General features: G+C 40.7%; 4 pseudogenes; all 4 read left to right on the forward strand.

Moving 5' to 3' along the window:
- Window positions 1–4,347: 4,347 nt before the first annotated feature.
- LOC149458514 (uncharacterized) lies at window positions 4,348–8,410 on the forward strand (annotated as a pseudogene).
- Window positions 8,411–8,598: 188 nt separating this feature from the next.
- LOC149458515 (uncharacterized) lies at window positions 8,599–11,241 on the forward strand (annotated as a pseudogene).
- Window positions 11,242–11,429: 188 nt separating this feature from the next.
- On the forward strand, window positions 11,430–15,492 carry LOC149458516 (uncharacterized; annotated as a pseudogene).
- Window positions 15,493–15,680: 188 nt separating this feature from the next.
- Window positions 15,681–18,326, forward strand: LOC149458517 (uncharacterized; annotated as a pseudogene).
- Window positions 18,327–18,793: the final 467 nt, after the last annotated feature.

An 18,793-nucleotide genomic window follows, 5' to 3' on the forward strand; every position in this document is an offset into this window, starting at 1 on the left:
TTGTCAATTTTGCTTTGTTCACTTGCAAAAACAGGGTCCCTGTATGCCAAAGCCAGGGAATGCTGGTATGTTTTTTCAAGATTTGGGAATGGGATTATGAGATGAGTGCACAAGGCATGCACACACTTTACTACCAGTGAAAAGAAAGATTTGGGTGGTTGCCTCAGGCAGAAATAGAAGGATCACTGTGGCAAATGTGCAAGCTGCCACCTTTTGCCATTAGCTACAGATGTGGCTTTTATTTGATACATATATCTGTTGCCACACGTTGCTTTAACTAGTTGCCGACTGCAGATAGCCAAATGACGGCCCTCCCAGAACGCGCTTTCCTGTGCGCCCCCGAGGGTGCGCCCCTACGGACACAGCTGATCACGTGCTGTGGTAAAAGGCCAATCACAGCGGCCTTTTGCCACGTGATCAGCCGTGTCCAATGACACGCTGATCACAGGGAAATGCGATTTCCGGTTATCGGCAGCACTTTCCTTACGCTGTCAGAGCGTGAGGAAAGTACTGCCGAGAACCGGCAGTTCTCAGAGCAGGGATCGGCATGATCATCAGGGCACTGATGATCAGTGCCCTGATGATCGGTGCCCAGCAGTGCCACCCACCAGTTCCGCCCACCTGTGCCCATCAGTGCCGCTCACAAGTGCCCAGCAGAGCCACCCACCTGTGCCCAGCAGTGCCTAATAGTGCCACAAACCTGTGCCTAGCAGTGCCACCCAGCAGTGCCATCCACCTGTGCCACACACCTGTGCCCATCAGTGCAGCCCAGCAGTGCTGCCAGTCAGTGCCCAGCGGTTGTGCCAGTCAGTGCCCAGTGGTTGCGCCAGTCAATGCCTAGCAGTGCCGCCAGTCAGTTCACAGCAGTGATGCCAGTCAGTGCCGCCTATAAGTGCTGTCTATCAGTACCCATCTTCAGTGCCGCCTATCAGTGCCGCCTATCAGTGCCACCTATCTGTGCCACCTCATTAGTGCTGTCTATCAGTGCCGCCTATCCGTGCCACCTCATTAGTGCTCCCTATCAGTGCCGCCTATCAGTGCCCTTCAGTGCTGCCTATCAGTGCCTATCAGTGCCCATCAGTGCCACCTATGAGTGCCCATCAGTGCTGCCTCATCAACACACATCAGTGAAGGAGAAAAATTACCTGTTTGCAACATTTTATAATAGAAACAAAGAAACTTTTTTTTTTTCAAATTTTTTGCATTTTTTTGTTTATTGTGAAAAAAGTAAAGTGCCCAGCGGCGATTAAATACCACCAAAAGAAAGCTCTGTTTGTGAGAAAAAAATGACAAAAATTTAATATGGGTAAAATATTTCATGACTGCACATTTGTCAATCAAAGTGCGACAGCCCTGAAAGCTGAAAATTGGCCTGGTAAAGAAGGTGGTAGAAGTGCTCGGTAGGCAAGTGGTTAAAGACCAAATGAAGTCACAGAAATACATATGTAGTTAAATTGACTTTGTGTTAACAATTTCCATTTGTATAGTCTTGTATTTATTTTTCCTCTTACAGCAATTGTGTAGCATTTCTAAGTGTGCCTGTGTAGTCCAATAGGCAGTAGAGTTAAACCTATTGTACTCTGTAATGTATCATACTCCAATCATACCTAGTCAGACACACCCCTTCTTCATTTCTGCCATACAAGACCGGGTGGGAACACTTGTGATTAGAGGTGTGGCTGTTACTTAGCTCTACCAGCACAGAGTACTGAAGTGTGAGGATCAGCATTTTCAAAGAAAGGAAAACGTCATTTAAGATATTTCCTAAAATCATTCACAAATCATACCATTTTGGGGTAGTAGCTATAAAAAGACAAAAAGCTACAATAGTTTAACTAAACTTTAAGCAATAACACATTTGAAATACTCCATTCAAACTTAATTTCCCTTGACGCAAAAACATGCAGATTGTTAATAGTTTAAGGGCACAAGAAATATTTTTCCACATTTACAGAGAGCCAAAATGTTGTATGTACATTAAAAAAAATAATGGGATATGGAAGCCTAGCAGATTTTTTATTTTCTGAGCTGTAGCTGAAGAAGAATTGGTGTAACATAATACCCTTTCTCCAAAAATTTCTATGCAGGTATTAAGTGTGCAAAACATTATGGATTTGCTGGGAGATAACGTGCTGGACATTAACACGATATTCAACAGCAGTGTGCTCCTAATCTGGGCAGAAGCAAACAATCAGACAGAGGTCAACAATGTCACAGTCTTCCTACAATCTATCCTGGCTGCCCTTGTGACCAATGCTGATGTGCTCCTCAATGAAGCTTTACTCAAAACATATCTAAACATGGTTGCACCACAAAATGTCCCAGTCTTCCTTCAATCTATCACTTCCACTGCAATACAGGTACATACAAAAAATCAAACAATGGAACACATTGTTTTTTGACAAAAGATTGTATAAAGTTATGCTGATAAAGGAGAATCTAGTAATTAATTTTGACTGGCAAAAAAGCAATAGTTTACTTTTCTGAACTTTTTTTTTTTAAAAACCTGATTTTTTCTTTTACATATAGGCAAACCTGTCAGAGGAGACAGTAACAACAATAAAAAAAACACTCCTTTCTGTGGAGATAATGGCTCTTCAAGCCACATTCTCTACCTATACAACAGATGAATGGAAAATCTTATTGCAGGATTCCTTGTTCAACTTGACTATGTACTTTAACCAAACCCTTCTTGAACTCATTCCCCGAAACATAACCTGCTCCTCCTACCAAGCAATGTAAGTACAAAGATATCTAAATCACAAAACATTGAGTCTGTGGCTTATGCAAACTGTGAATGCTGGGCAAAATAAAAGTTTTAAAAGGAAGCTAAAAAGTGCCAAGCATTTAAGTCACAATCCCAAATATTCTCATTTCTTTCTTTCCTTCTCTGAAACAGAGTGAAAGCATTTAGCCTTCAGTTTAGCTCAATGACAGACACCACAAGACAAGCAATCCCTCAGTACTTCATGAAACCATTCTTGACTGCAATGGAAACCAATTCCACGGGTATGTTTCCGTGTTCCCTATTCTGTTGTTAGCCAAAGCTGTTCCTTGTCTCTCCTCACTGTGGTAAAGGTTCCGTTTCCTCTTTGGTCTTGGAGTTGTTCAATATCAGCTTGTTAAAAATGATCTTTGTTTTTCTTTAGTTGTTTGCGATGCTGGAAGTTCCCAGAACTGGATAGTTTTGAACGTTGGAGCCTTTTCTTCCTTCTTCTCAGCTGAAGAAATCTCACAACTCAATAAGAACTTCACACTGGTACGTCTACTGCTAATTGGTTGAAGTTCATAGATCCTAGATTGACGGTGAAAGGGCTGTAGGAGAACACTTGAAAAAGGTTACCATGATGTAGGGAGGTTTCCTGCTATAGGTAGGTTTTGGTCACCTGAGGTAACTGCACGCACCTTCCTTGTGTTGTAGAAGGGGACCTGGGATAGGCAAGTGACCACCTCAAATCACTAAAACCAAAATCAAAACACTGTTTCTGAAATAGGTAGTTAAAGGCTTGAAGGACTAGATCTGGGAATACCGATCTTGGCTCCTTCTAGGAAAGATAAATAGAATGATGACAAATACAAAGAGAATTTCAATTACTGTAACCATTGTTTCCTGACAAGGAAAATACTTTAACTCTTTTCCAGAACGAACTGTCTCCAACAGTCCTGGCCGAATTTGTGACCAAAGCTGATGTTCTCCAGAATGAAACATTGCTGGAAAGCAGCCTAAAGACAATTGAACTGCAAAATGTCACAATCTTCCTGCAAGCTCTCTCTACCGTAACAACACAGGTATATCCAAAAAAGCAATCCTAAAAAATGTTGTGCTTTGAAAGGAAGACAAAAAAAGTTACACTGTTTGAGGAGACTCTGGTATTTGTTTGCTCAGCATGTAGGCAATATCAGCTATTTCTCATCTTCTTAATGAATCCCTGATTTTTACATGTAGGCAAACCTGTCAGAGGAGACAGTAACAACAATAAAGAGAACGCTCCTAGCTACACAGATCAGGAATCATCAGGCCGCATTCTCTACCTATACAACAGATGAATGGAAGTTCTTATTACAGGATTCCTTGTTCAACTTGACTATGTACTTTAACCAAACCCTTCTTGAACTCATTCCCCGAAACATAACCTGCTCCTCCTACCAAGCAATGTAAGTACAAAGGTATCTAAATCACAAAACATTGAGTCTGTGGCTTATGCAAACTGTGAATGCTGGGCAAAATGAAAGTCTTAAAAGGAAGCTATAAAGTGCCAAGCATTTAAGTCACAATCCCAAATATTCTCATTTCTTTCTTTCTTTCTCTGAAACAGAGTGGAAGCATTTAGCCTTCAGTTTAGCTCAATGACAGACACCACAAGACAAGCAATCCCTCAGTACTTCATGAAACCATTCTTGACTGCAATGGCAACCGATTCCACGGGTATGTTTCCGTGTTCCCTGTTCTGTTGTTAGCCAAAGCTGTTCCTTGTCTCTCCTCACTGTGGTAAAGGTTCCGTTTCCTCTTTGGTCTTGGAGTTGTTCAATATCAGCTTGTTAAAATTGATCTTTGTTTTTCTTTAGTTGTTTGCGATGCTGGAAGTTCCCAGAACTGGATAGTTTTGAACGTTGGAGCCTTTTCTTCCTTCTTCTCAGCTGAAGAAATCCAACAACTCAATAAGAACTTCACACTGGTACGTCTACTGCTAATTGGTTGAAGTTCATAGATCCTAGATTGACGGTGAAAGGGCTGTAGGAGAACACTTGAAAAAGGTGACCATGATGTAGGGAGGTTTCCTGCTATAGGTAGGTTTTGGTCACCTGAGGTAACTGCACGCACCTTCCTTGTGTTGTGGAAGAGGACCTGGGATAGGCAAATGACCACCTCAAATCACTAAAACCAATATCAAAACGCTGTTTCTGAAATAGGTAGTTAAAGGCTTGAAGGACTAGATCTGGGAATACCGATCTTTGCTCCTTCCAGGAAAGATAAATAGAATGATGACAAATACAAAGAGAATTTCAATTACTGTAACCATTGTTTCCTGACAAGGAAAATACTTTAACTCTTTTCCAGATCGAACTGTCTCCAACAGCCCTGGCCGAATTTGTGACCAAAGCTGATGTTCTCCACAATGAAACATTGCTGGAAAGCAGCCTAAAGACGATTGCACTGCAAAATGTCACAATCTTCCTGCAAGCTCTCTCTACCGTAGCAACACAGGTATATCCAAAAAAGCAATCCTAAAAAATGTTGCGCTTTGAAAGGAAGACAAAAAAAGTTACACTGTTTGAGGATACTCTGGTATTTGTTTGCTCAGCATGTAGGCAATATCAGCTATTTCTCATCTTCTTAATGAATCCCTGATTTTTACATGTAGGCAAACCTGTCAGAGGAGACAGTAACAACAATAAAGAGAACGCTCCTAGCTACACAGATCAGGAATCATCAGGCCGCATTCTCTACCTATACAACAGATGAATGGAAGTTCTTATTACAGGATTCCTTGTTCAACTTGACTATGTACTTTAACCAAACCCTTCTTGAACTCATTCCCCGAAACATAACCTGCTCCTCCTACCAAGCAATGTAAGTACAAAGATATCTAAATCACAAAACATTGAGTCTGTGGCTTATGCAAACTGTGAATGCTGGGCAAAATGAAAGTCTTAAAAGGAAGCTATAAAGTGCCAAGCATTTAAGTCACAATCCCAAATATTCTCATTTCTTTCTTTCTTTCTCTGAAACAGAGTGGAAGCATTTAGCCTTCAGTTTAGCTCAATGACAGACACCACAAGACAAGCAATCCCTCAGTACTTCATGAAACCATTCTTGACTGCAATGGCAACCAATTCCACGGGTATGTTTCCGTGTTCCCTGTTCTGTTGTTAGCCAAAGCTGTTCCTTGTCTCTCCTCACTGTGGTAAAGGTTCCGTTTCCTCTTTGGTCTTGGAGTTGTTCAATATCAGCTTGTTAAAATTGATCTTTGTTTTTCTTTAGTTGTTTGCGATGCTGGAAGTTCCCAGAACTGGATAGTTTTGAACGTTGGAGCCTTTTCTTCCTTCTTCTCAGCTGAAGAAATCCAACAACTCAATAAGAACTTCACACTGGTACGTCTACTGCTAATTGGTTGAAGTTCATAGATCCTAGATTGACGGTGAAAGGGCTGTAGGAGAACACTTGAAAAAGGTGACCATGATGTAGGGAGGTTTCCTGCTATAGGTAGGTTTTGGTCACCTGAGGTAACTGCACGCACCTTCCTTGTGTTGTGGAAGAGGACCTGGGATAGGCAAATGACCACCTCAAATCACTAAAACCAATATCAAAACGCTGTTTCTGAAATAGGTAGTTAAAGGCTTGAAGGACTAGATCTGGGAATACCGATCTTTGCTCCTTCCAGGAAAGATAAATAGAATGATGACAAATACAAAGAGAATTTCAATTACTGTAACCATTGTTTCCTGACAAGGAAAATACTTTAACTCTTTTCCAGATCGAACTGTCTCCAACAGCCCTGGCCGAATTTGTGACCAAAGCTGATGTTCTCCACAATGAAACATTGCTGGAAAGCAGCCTAAAGACGATTGCACTGCAAAATGTCACAATCTTCCTGCAAGCTCTCTCTACCGTAGCAACACAGGTATATCCAAAAAAGCAATCCTAAAAAATGTTGTGCTTTGAAAGGAAGACAAAAAAAGTTACACTGTTTGAGGATACTCTGGTATTTGTTTGCTCAGCATGTAGGCAATATCAGCTATTTCTCATCTTCTTAATGAATCCCTGATTTTTACATGTAGGCAAACCTGTCAGAGGAGACAGTAACAACAATAAAGAGAACGCTCCTAGCTACACAGATCAGGAATCATCAGGCCGCATTCTCTACCTATACAACAGATGAATGGAAGTTCTTATTACAGGATTCCTTGTTCAACTTGACTATGTACTTTAACCAAACCCTTCTTGAACTCATTCCCCGAAACATAACCTGCTTCTCCTACCAAGCAATGTAAGTACAAAGATATCTAAATCACAAAACATTGAGTCTGTGGCTTATGCAAACTGTGAATGCTGGGCAAAATGAAAGTCTTAAAAGGAAGCTATAAAGTGCCAAGCATTTAAGTCACAATCCCAAATATTCTCATTTCTTTCTTTCTTTCTCTGAAACAGAGTGGAAGCATTTAGCCTTCAGTTTAGCTCAATGACAGACACCACAAGACAAGCAATCCCTCAGTACTTCATGAAACCATTCTTGACTGCAATGGCAACCAATTCCACGGGTATGTTTCCGTGTTCCCTGTTCTGTTGTTAGCCAAAGCTGTTCCTTGTCTCTCCTCACTGTGGTAAAGGTTCCGTTTCCTCTTTGGTCTTGGAGTTGTTCAATATCAGCTTGTTAAAATTGATCTTTGTTTTTCTTTAGTTGTTTGCGATGCTGGAAGTTCCCAGAACTGGATAGTTTTGAACGTTGGAGCCTTTTCTTCCTTCTTCTCAGCTGAAGAAATCCAACAACTCAATAAGAACTTCACACTGGTACGTCTACTGCTAATTGGTTGAAGTTCATAGATCCTAGATTGACGGTGAAAGGGCTGTAGGAGAACACTTGAAAAAGGTGACCATGATGTAGGGAGGTTTCCTGCTATAGGTAGGTTTTGGTCACCTGAGGTAACTGCACGCACCTTCCTTGTGTTGTGGAAGGGGACCTGGGATAGGCAAATGACCACCTCAAATCACTAAAACCAATATCAAAACGCTGTTTCTGAAATAGGTAGTTAAAGGCTTGAAGGACTAGATCTGGGAATACCGATCTTTGCTCCTTCCAGGAAAGATAAATAGAATGATGACAAATACAAAGAGAATTTCAATTACTGTAACCATTGTTTCCTGACAAGGAAAATACTTTAACTCTTTTCCAGATCGAACTGTCTCCAACAGCCCTGGCCGAATTTGTGACCAAAGCTGATGTTCTCCACAATGAAACATTGCTGGAAAGCAGCCTAAAGACGATTGAACTGCAAAATGTCACAATCTTCCTGCAAGCTCTCTCTACCGTAGCAACACAGGTATATCCAAAAAAGCAATCCTAAAAAATGTTGTGCTTTGAAAGGAAGACAAAAAAAGTTACACTGTTTGAGGAGACTCTGGTATTTGTTTGCTCAGCATGTAGGCAATATCAGCTATTTCTCATCTTCTTAATGAATCCCTGATTTTTACATGTAGGCAAACCTGTCAGAGGAGACAGTAACAACAATAAAGAGAACGCTCCTAGCTACACAGATCAGGAATCATCAGGCCGCATTCTCTACCTATACAACAGATGAATGGAAGTTCTTATTACAGGATTCCTTGTTCAACTTGACTATGTACTTTAACCAAACCCTTCTTGAACTCATTCCCCGAAACATAACCTGCTCCTCCTACCAAGCAATGTAAGTACAAAGATATCTAAATCACAAAACATTGAGTCTGTGGCTTATGCAAACTGTGAATGCTGGGCAAAATGAAAGTCTTAAAAGGAAGCTATAAAGTGCCAAGCATTTAAGTCACAATCCCAAATATTCTCATTTCTTTCTTTCTTTCTCTGAAACAGAGTGGAAGCATTTAGCCTTCAGTTTAGCTCAATGACAGACACCACAAGACAAGCAATCCCTCGGTACTTCATGAAACCATTCTTGACTGCAATGGCAACCAATTCCACGGGTATGTTTCCGTGTTCCCTGTTCTGTTGTTAGCCAAAGCTGTTCCTTGTCTCTCCTCACTGTGGTAAAGGTTCCGTTTCCTCTTTGGTCTTGGAGTTGTTCAATATCAGCTTGTTAAAATTGATCTTTGTTTTTCTTTAGTTGTTTGCGATGCTGGAAGTTCCCAGAACTGGATAGTTTTGAACGTTGGAGCCTTTTCTTCCTTCTTCTCAGCTGAAGAAATCCAACAACTCAATAAGAACTTCACACTGGTACGTCTACTGCTAATTGGTTGAAGTTCATAGATCCTAGATTGACGGTGAAAGGGCTGTAGGAGAACACTTGAAAAAGGTGACCATGATGTAGGGAGGTTTCCTGCTATAGGTAGGTTTTGGTCACCTGAGGTAACTGCACGCACCTTCCTTGTGTTGTGGAAGGGGACCTGGGATAGGCAAATGACCACCTCAAATCACTAAAACCAATATCAAAACGCTGTTTCTGAAATAGGTAGTTAAAGGCTTGAAGGACTAGATCTGGGAATACCGATCTTTGCTCCTTCCAGGAAAGATAAATAGAATGATGACAAATACAAAGAGAATTTCAATTACTGTAACCATTGTTTCCTGACAAGGAAAATACTTTAACTCTTTTCCAGATCGAACTGTCTCCAACAGCCCTGGCCGAATTTGTGACCAAAGCTGATGTTCTCCACAATGAAACATTGCTGGAAAGCAGCCTAAAGACGATTGCACTGCAAAATGTCACAATCTTCCTGCAAGCTCTCTCTACCGTAGCAACACAGGTATATCCAAAAAAGCAATCCTAAAAAATGTTGTGCTTTGAAAGGAAGACAAAAAAAGTTACACTGTTTGAGGATACTCTGGTATTTGTTTGCTCAGCATGTAGGCAATATCAGCTATTTCTCATCTTCTTAATGAATCCCTGATTTTTACATGTAGGCAAACCTGTCAGAGGAGACAGTAACAACAATAAAGAGAACGCTCCTAGCTACACAGATCAGGAATCATCAGGCCGCATTCTCTACCTATACAACAGATGAATGGAAGTTCTTATTACAGGATTCCTTGTTCAACTTGACTATGTACTTTAACCAAACCCTTCTTGAACTCATTCCCCGAAACATAACCTGCTCCTCCTACCAAGCAATGTAAGTACAAAGATATCTAAATCACAAAACATTGAGTCTGTGGCTTATGCAAACTGTGAATGCTGGGCAAAATGAAAGTCTTAAAAGGAAGCTATAAAGTGCCAAGCATTTAAGTCACAATCCCAAATATTCTCATTTCTTTCTTTCTTTCTCTGAAACAGAGTGGAAGCATTTAGCCTTCAGTTTAGCTCAATGACAGACACCACAAGACAAGCAATCCCTCAGTACTTCATGAAACCATTCTTGACTGCAATGGCAACCAATTCCACGGGTATGTTTCCGTGTTCCCTGTTCTGTTAGCCAAAGCTGTTCCTTGTCTCTCCTCACTGTGGTAAAGGTTCCGTTTCCTCTTTGGTCTTGGAGTTGTTCAATATCAGCTTGTTAAAATTGATCTTTGTTTTTCTTTAGTTGTTTGCGATGCTGGAAGTTCCCAGAACTGGATAGTTTTGAACGTTGGAGCCTTTTCTTCCTTCTTCTCAGCTGAAGAAATCCAACAACTCAATAAGAACTTCACACTGGTACGTCTACTGCTAATTGGTTGAAGTTCATAGATCCTAGATTGACGGTGAAAGGGCTGTAGGAGAACACTTGAAAAAGGTGACCATGATGTAGGGAGGTTTCCTGCTATAGGTAGGTTTTGGTCACCTGAGGTAACTGCACGCACCTTCCTTGTGTTGTGGAAGGGGACCTGGGATAGGCAAATGACCACCTCAAATCACTAAAACCAATATCAAAACGCTGTTTCTGAAATAGGTAGTTAAAGGCTTGAAGGACTAGATCTGGGAATACCGATCTTGGCTCCTTCCAGGAAAGATAAATAGAATGATGACAAATACAAAGAGAATTTCAATTACTGTAACCATTGTTTCCTGACAAGGAAAATACTTTAACTCTTTTCCAGATCGAACTGTCTCCAACAGCCCTGGCCGAATTTGTGACCAAAGCTGATGTTCTCCACAATGAAACATTGCTGGAAAGCAGCCTAAAGACGATTGAACTGCAAAATGTCACAATCTTCCTGCAAGCTCTCTCTACCGTAGCAACACAGGTATATCCAAAAAAGCAATCCTAAAAAATGTTGTGCTTTGAAAGGAAGACAAAAAAAGTTACACTGTTTGAGGAGACTCTGGTATTTGTTTGCTCAGCATGTAGGCAATATCAGCTATTTCTCATCTTCTTAATGAATCCCTGATTTTTACATGTAGGCAAACCTGTCAGAGGAGACAGTAACAACAATAAAGAGAACGCTCCTAGCTACACAGATCAGGAATCATCAGGCCGCATTCTCTACCTATACAACAGATGAATGGAAGTTCTTATTACAGGATTCCTTGTTCAACTTGACTATGTACTTTAACCAAACCCTTCTTGAACTCATTCCCCGAAACATAACCTGCTCCTCCTACCAAGCAATGTAAGTACAAAGATATCTAAATCACAAAACATTGAGTCTGTGGCTTATGCAAACTGTGAATGCTGGGCAAAATGAAAGTCTTAAAAGGAAGCTATAAAGTGCCAAGCATTTAAGTCACAATCCCAAATATTCTCATTTCTTTCTTTCTTTCTCTGAAACAGAGTGGAAGCATTTAGCCTTCAGTTTAGCTCAATGACAGACACCACAAGACAAGCAATCCCTCGGTACTTCATGAAACCATTCTTGACTGCAATGGCAACCAATTCCACGGGTATGTTTCCGTGTTCCCTGTTCTGTTGTTAGCCAAAGCTGTTCCTTGTCTCTCCTCACTGTGGTAAAGGTTCCGTTTCCTCTTTGGTCTTGGAGTTGTTCAATATCAGCTTGTCAAAATTGATCTTTGTTTTTCTTTAGTTGTTTGCGATGCTGGAAGTTCCCAGAACTGGATAGTTTTGAACGTTGGAGCCTTTTCTTCCTTCTTCTCAGCTGAAGAAATCCAACAACTCAATAAGAACTTCACACTGGTACGTCTACTGCTAATTGGTTGAAGTTCATAGATCCTAGATTGACGGTGAAAGGGCTGTAGGAGAACACTTGAAAAAGGTGACCATGATGTAGGGAGGTTTCCTGCTATAGGTAGGTTTTGGTCACCTGAGGTAACTGCACGCACCTTCCTTGTGTTGTGGAAGGGGACCTGGGATAGGCAAATGACCACCTCAAATCACTAAAACCAATATCAAAACGCTGTTTCTGAAATAGGTAGTTAAAGGCTTGAAGGACTAGATCTGGGAATACCGATCTTTGCTCCTTCCAGGAAAGATAAATAGAATGATGACAAATACAAAGAGAATTTCAATTACTGTAACCATTGTTTCCTGACAAGGAAAATACTTTAACTCTTTTCCAGATCGAACTGTCTCCAACAGCCCTGGCCGAATTTGTGACCAAAGCTGATGTTCTCCACAATGAAACATTGCTGGAAAGCAGCCTAAAGACGATTGCACTGCAAAATGTCACAATCTTCCTGCAAGCTCTCTCTACCGTAGCAACACAGGTATATCCAAAAAAGCAATCCTAAAAAATGTTGCGCTTTGAAAGGAAGACAAAAAAAGTTACACTGTTTGAGGATACTCTGGTATTTGTTTGCTCAGCATGTAGGCAATATCAGCTATTTCTCATCGTCTTAATGAATCCCTGATTTTTACATGTAGGCAAACCTGTCAGAGGAGACAGTAACAACAATAAAGAGAACGCTCCTAGCTACACAGATCAGGAATCATCAGGCCGCATTCTCTACCTATACAACAGATGAATGGAAGTTCTTATTACAGGATTCCTTGTTCAACTTGACTATGTACTTTAACCAAACCCTTCTTGAACTCATTCCCCGAAACATAACCTGCTTCTCCTACCAAGCAATGTAAGTACAAAGATATCTAAATCACAAAACATTGAGTCTGTGGCTTATGCAAACTGTGAATGCTGGGCAAAATGAAAGTCTTAAAAGGAAGCTATAAAGTGCCAAGCATTTAAGTCACAATCCCAAATATTCTCATTTCTTTCTTTCTTTCTCTGAAACAGAGTGGAAGCATTTAGCCTTCAGTTTAGCTCAATGACAGACACCACAAGACAAGCAATCCCTCGGTACTTCATGAAACCATTCTTGACTGCAATGGCAACCAATTCCACGGGTATGTTTCCGTGTTCCCTGTTCTGTTGTTAGCCAAAGCTGTTCCTTGTCTCTCCTCACTGTGGTAAAGGTTCCGTTTCCTCTTTGGTCTTGGAGTTGTTCAATATCAGCTTGTTAAAATTGATCTTTGTTTTTCTTTAGTTGTTTGCGATGCTGGAAGTTCCCAGAACTGGATAGTTTTGAACGTTGGAGCCTTTTCTTCCTTCTTCTCAGCTGAAGAAATCCAACAACTCAATAAGAACTTCACACTGGTACGTCTACTGCTAATTGGTTGAAGTTCATAGATCCTAGATTGACGGTGAAAGGGCTGTAGGAGAACACTTGAAAAAGGTGACCATGATGTAGGGAGGTTTCCTGCTATAGGTAGGTTTTGGTCACCTGAGGTAACTGCACGCACCTTCCTTGTGTTGTGGAAGAGGACCTGGGATAGGCAAATGACCACCTCAAATCACTAAAACCAATATCAAAACGCTGTTTCTGAAATAGGTAGTTAAAGGCTTGAAGGACTAGATCTGGGAATACCGATCTTTGCTCCTTCCAGGAAAGATAAATAGAATGATGACAAATACAAAGAGAATTTCAATTACTGTAACCATTGTTTCCTGACAAGGAAAATACTTTAACTCTTTTCCAGATCGAACTGTCTCCAACAGCCCTGGCCGAATTTGTGACCAAAGCTGATGTTCTCCACAATGAAACATTGCTGGAAAGCAGCCTAAAGACGATTGCACTGCAAAATGTCACAATCTTCCTGCAAGCTCTCTCTACCGTAGCAACACAGGTATATCCAAAAAAGCAATCCTAAAAAATGTTGCGCTTTGAAAGGAAGACAAAAAAAGTTACACTGTTTGAGGATACTCTGGTATTTGTTTGCTCAGCATGTAGGCAATATCAGCTATTTCTCATCTTCTTAATGAATCCCTGATTTTTACATGTAGGCAAACCTGTCAGAGGAGACAGTAACAACAATAAAGAGAACGCTCCTAGCTACACAGATCAGGAATCATCAGGCCGCATTCTCTACCTATACAACAGATGAATGGAAGTTCTTATTACAGGATTCCTTGTTCAACTTGACTATGTACTTTAACCAAACCCTTCTTGAACTCATTCCCCGAAACATAACCTGCTCCTCCTACCAAGCAATGTAAGTACAAAGATATCTAAATCACAAAACATTGAGTCTGTGGCTTATGCAAACTGTGAATGCTGGGCAAAATGAAAGTCTTAAAAGGAAGCTATAAAGTGCCAAGCATTTAAGTCACAATCCCAAATATTCTCATTTCTTTCTTTCTTTCTCTGAAACAGAGTGGAAGCATTTAGCCTTCAGTTTAGCTCAATGACAGACACCACAAGACAAGCAATCCCTCAGTACTTCATGAAACCATTCTTGACTGCAATGGCAACCAATTCCACGGGTATGTTTCCGTGTTCCCTGTTCTGTTGTTAGCCAAAGCTGTTCCTTGTCTCTCCTCACTGTGGTAAAGGTTCCGTTTCCTCTTTGGTCTTGGAGTTGTTCAATATCAGCTTGTTAAAATTGATCTTTGTTTTTCTTTAGTTGTTTGCGATGCTGGAAGTTCCCAGAACTGGATAGTTTTGAACGTTGGAGCCTTTTCTTCCTTCTTCTCAGCTGAAGAAATCCAACAACTCAATAAGAACTTCACACTGGTACGTCTACTGCTAATTGGTTGAAGTTCATAGATCCTAGATTGACGGTGAAAGGGCTGTAGGAGAACACTTGAAAAAGGTGACCATGATGTAGGGAGGTTTCCTGCTATAGGTAGGTTTTGGTCACCTGAGGTAACTGCACGCACCTTCCTTGTGTTGTGGAAGGGGACCTGGGATAGGCAAATGACCACCTCAAATCACTAAAACCAATATCAAAACGCTGTTTCTGAAATAGGTAGTTAAAGGCTTGAAGGACTAGATCTGGGAATACCGATCTTTGCTCCTTCCAGGAAAGATAAATAGAATGATGACAAATACAAAGAGAATTTCAATTACTGTAACCATTGTTTCCTGACAAGGAAAATACTTTAACTCTTTTCCAGATCGAACTGTCTCCAACAGCCCTGGCCGAATTTGTGACCAAAGCTGATGTTCTCCACAATGAAACATTGCTGGAAAGCAGCCTAAAGACGATTGAACTGCAAAATGTCACAATCTTCCTGCAAGCTCTCTCTACCGTAGCAACACAGGTATATCCAAAAAAGCAATCCTAAAAAATGTTGTGCTTTGAAAGGAAGACAAAAAAAGTTACACTGTTTGAGGAGACTCTGGTATTTGTTTGCTCAGCATGTAGGCAATATCAGCTATTTCTCATCTTCTTAATGAATCCCTGATTTTTACATGTAGGCAAACCTGTCAGAGGAGACAGTAACAACAATAAAGAGAACGCTCCTAGCTACACAGATCAGGAATCATCAGGCCGCATTCTCTACCTATACAACAGATGAATGGAAGTTCTTATTACAGGATTCCTTGTTCAACTTGACTATGTACTTTAACCAAACCCTTCTTGAACTCATTCCCCGAAACATAACCTGCTCCTCCTACCAAGCAATGTAAGTACAAAGATATCTAAATCACAAAACATTGAGTCTGTGGCTTATGCAAACTGTGAATGCTGGGCAAAATGAAAGTCTTAAAAGGAAGCTATAAAGTGCCAAGCATTTAAGTCACAATCCCAAATATTCTCATTTCTTTCTTTCTTTCTCTGAAACAGAGTGGAAGCATTTAGCCTTCAGTTTAGCTCAATGACAGACACCACAAGACAAGCAATCCCTCGGTACTTCATGAAACCATTCTTGACTGCAATGGCAACCAATTCCACGGGTATGTTTCCGTGTTCCCTGTTCTGTTGTTAGCCAAAGCTGTTCCTTGTCTCTCCTCACTGTGGTAAAGGTTCCGTTTCCTCTTTGGTCTTGGAGTTGTTCAATATCAGCTTGTTAAAATTGATCTTTGTTTTTCTTTAGTTGTTTGCGATGCTGGAAGTTCCCAGAACTGGATAGTTTTGAACGTTGGAGCCTTTTCTTCCTTCTTCTCAGCTGAAGAAATCCAACAACTCAATAAGAACTTCACACTGGTACGTCTACTGCTAATTGGTTGAAGTTCATAGATCCTAGATTGACGGTGAAAGGGCTGTAGGAGAACACTTGAAAAAGGTGACCATGTTGTAGGGAGGTTTCCTGCTATAGGTAGGTTTTGGTCACCTGAGGTAACTGCACGCACCTTCCTTGTGTTGTGGAAGGGGACCTGGGATAGGCAAATGACCACCTCAAATCACTAAAACCAATATCAAAACGCTGTTTCTGAAATAGGTAGTTAAAGGCTTGAAGGACTAGATCTGGGAATACCGATATTTGCTCCTTCCAGGAAAGATAAATAGAATGATGACAAATACAAAGAGAATTTCAATTACTGTAACCATTGTTTCCTGACAAGGAAAATACTTTAACTCTTTTCCAGATCGAACTGTCTCCAACAGCCCTGGCCGAATTTGTGACCAAAGCTGATGTTCTCCACAATGAAACATTGCTGGAAAGCAGCCTAAAGACGATTGCACTGCAAAATGTCACAATCTTCCTGCAAGCTCTCTCTACCGTAGCAACACAGGTATATCCAAAAAAGCAATCCTAAAAAATGTTGTGCTTTGAAAGGAAGACAAAAAAAGTTACACTGTTTGAGGATACTCTGGTATTTGTTTGCTCAGCATGTAGGCAATATCAGCTATTTCTCATCTTCTTAATGAATCCCTGATTTTTACATGTAGGCAAACCTGTCAGAGGAGACAGTAACAACAATAAAGAGAACGCTCCTAGCTACACAGATCAGGAATCATCAGGCCGCATTCTCTACCTATACAACAGATGAATGGAAGTTCTTATTACAGGATTCCTTGTTCAACTTGACTATGTACTTTAACCAAACCCTTCTTGAACTCATTCCCCGAAACATAACCTGCTCCTCCTACCAAGCAATGTAAGTACAAAGATATCTAAATCACAAAACATTGAGTCTGTGGCTTATGCAAACTGTGAATGCTGGGCAAAATGAAAGTCTTAAAAGGAAGCTATAAAGTGCCAAGCATTTAAGTCACAATCCCAAATATTCTCATTTCTTTCTTTCTTTCTCTGAAACAGAGTGGAAGCATTTAGCCTTCAGTTTAGCTCAATGACAGACACCACAAGACAAGCAATCCCTCAGTACTTCATGAAACCATTCTTGACTGCAATGGCAACCAATTCCACGGGTATGTTTCCGTGTTCCCTGTTCTGTTGTTAGCCAAAGCTGTTCCTTGTCTCTCCTCACTGTGGTAAAGGTTCCGTTTCCTCTTTGGTCTTGGAGTTGTTCAATATCAGCTTGTTAAAATTGATCTTTGTTTTTCTTTAGTTGTTTGCGATGCTGGAAGTTCCCAGAACTGGATAGTTTTGAACGTTGGAGCCTTTTCTTCCTTCTTCTCAGCTGAAGAAATCCAACAACTCAATAAGAACTTCACACTGGTACGTCTACTGCTAATTGGTTGAAGTTCATAGATCCTAGATTGACGGTGAAAGGGCTGTAGGAGAACACTTGAAAAAGGTGACCATGATGTAGGGAGGTTTCCTGCTATAGGTAGGTTTTGGTCACCTGAGGTAACTGCACGCACCTTCCTTGTGTTGTGGAAGGGGACCTGGGATAGGCAAATGACCACCTCAAATCACTAAAACCAATATCAAAACGCTGTTTCTGAAATAGGTAGTTAAAGGCTTGAAGGACTAGATCTGGGAATACCGATCTTTGCTCCTTCCAGGAAAGATAAATAGAATGATGACAAATACAAAGAGAATTTCAATTACTGTAACCATTGTTTCCTGACAAGGAAAATACTTTAACTCTTTTCCAGATCGAACTGTCTCCAACAGCCCTGGCCGAATTTGTGACCAAAGCTGATGTTCTCCACAATGAAACATTGCTGGAAAGCAGCCTAAAGACGATTGAACTGCAAAATGTCACAATCTTCCTGCAAGCTCTCTCTACCGTAGCAACACAGGTATATCCAAAAAAGCAATCCTAAAAAATGTTGTGCTTTGAAAGGAAGACAAAAAAAGTTACACTGTTTGAGGAGACTCTGGTATTTGTTTGCTCAGCATGTAGGCAATATCAGCTATTTCTCATCTTCTTAATGAATCCCTGATTTTTACATGTAGGCAAACCTGTCAGAGGAGACAGTAACAACAATAAAGAGAACGCTCCTAGCTACACAGATCAGGAATCATCAGGCCGCATTCTCTACCTATACAACAGATGAATGGAAGTTCTTATTACAGGATTCCTTGTTCAACTTGACTATGTACTTTAACCAAACCCTTCTTGAACTCATTCCCCGAAACATAACCTGCTCCTCCTACCAAGCAATGTAAGTACAAAGATATCTAAATCACAAAACATTGAGTCTGTGGCTTATGCAAACTGTGAATGCTGGGCAAAATGAAAGTCTTAAAAGGAAGCTATAAAGTGCCAAGCATTTAAGTCACAATCCCAAATATTCTCATTTCTTTCTTTCTTTCTCTGAAACAGAGTGGAAGCATTTAGCCTTCAGTTTAGCTCAATGACAGACACCACAAGACAAGCAATCCCTCGGTACTTCATGAAACCATTCTTGACTGCAATGGCAACCAATTCCACGGGTATGTTTCCGTGTTCCCTGTTCTGTTGTTAGCCAAAGCTGTTCCTTGTCTCTCCTCACTGTGGTAAAGGTTCCGTTTCCTCTTTGGTCTTGGAGTTGTTCAATATCAGCTTGTTAAAATTGATCTTTGTTTTTCTTTAGTTGTTTGCGATGCTGGAAGTTCCCAGAACTGGATAGTTTTGAACGTTGGAGCCTTTTCTT

This window comes from Staurois parvus, unplaced genomic scaffold, assembly GCF_062004578.1.
Source record: "Staurois parvus isolate SC_StPar_1 unplaced genomic scaffold, SC_StPar_1.0 ptg000285l, whole genome shotgun sequence".
Lineage (NCBI taxonomy): Eukaryota > Metazoa > Chordata > Amphibia > Anura > Ranidae > Staurois > Staurois parvus.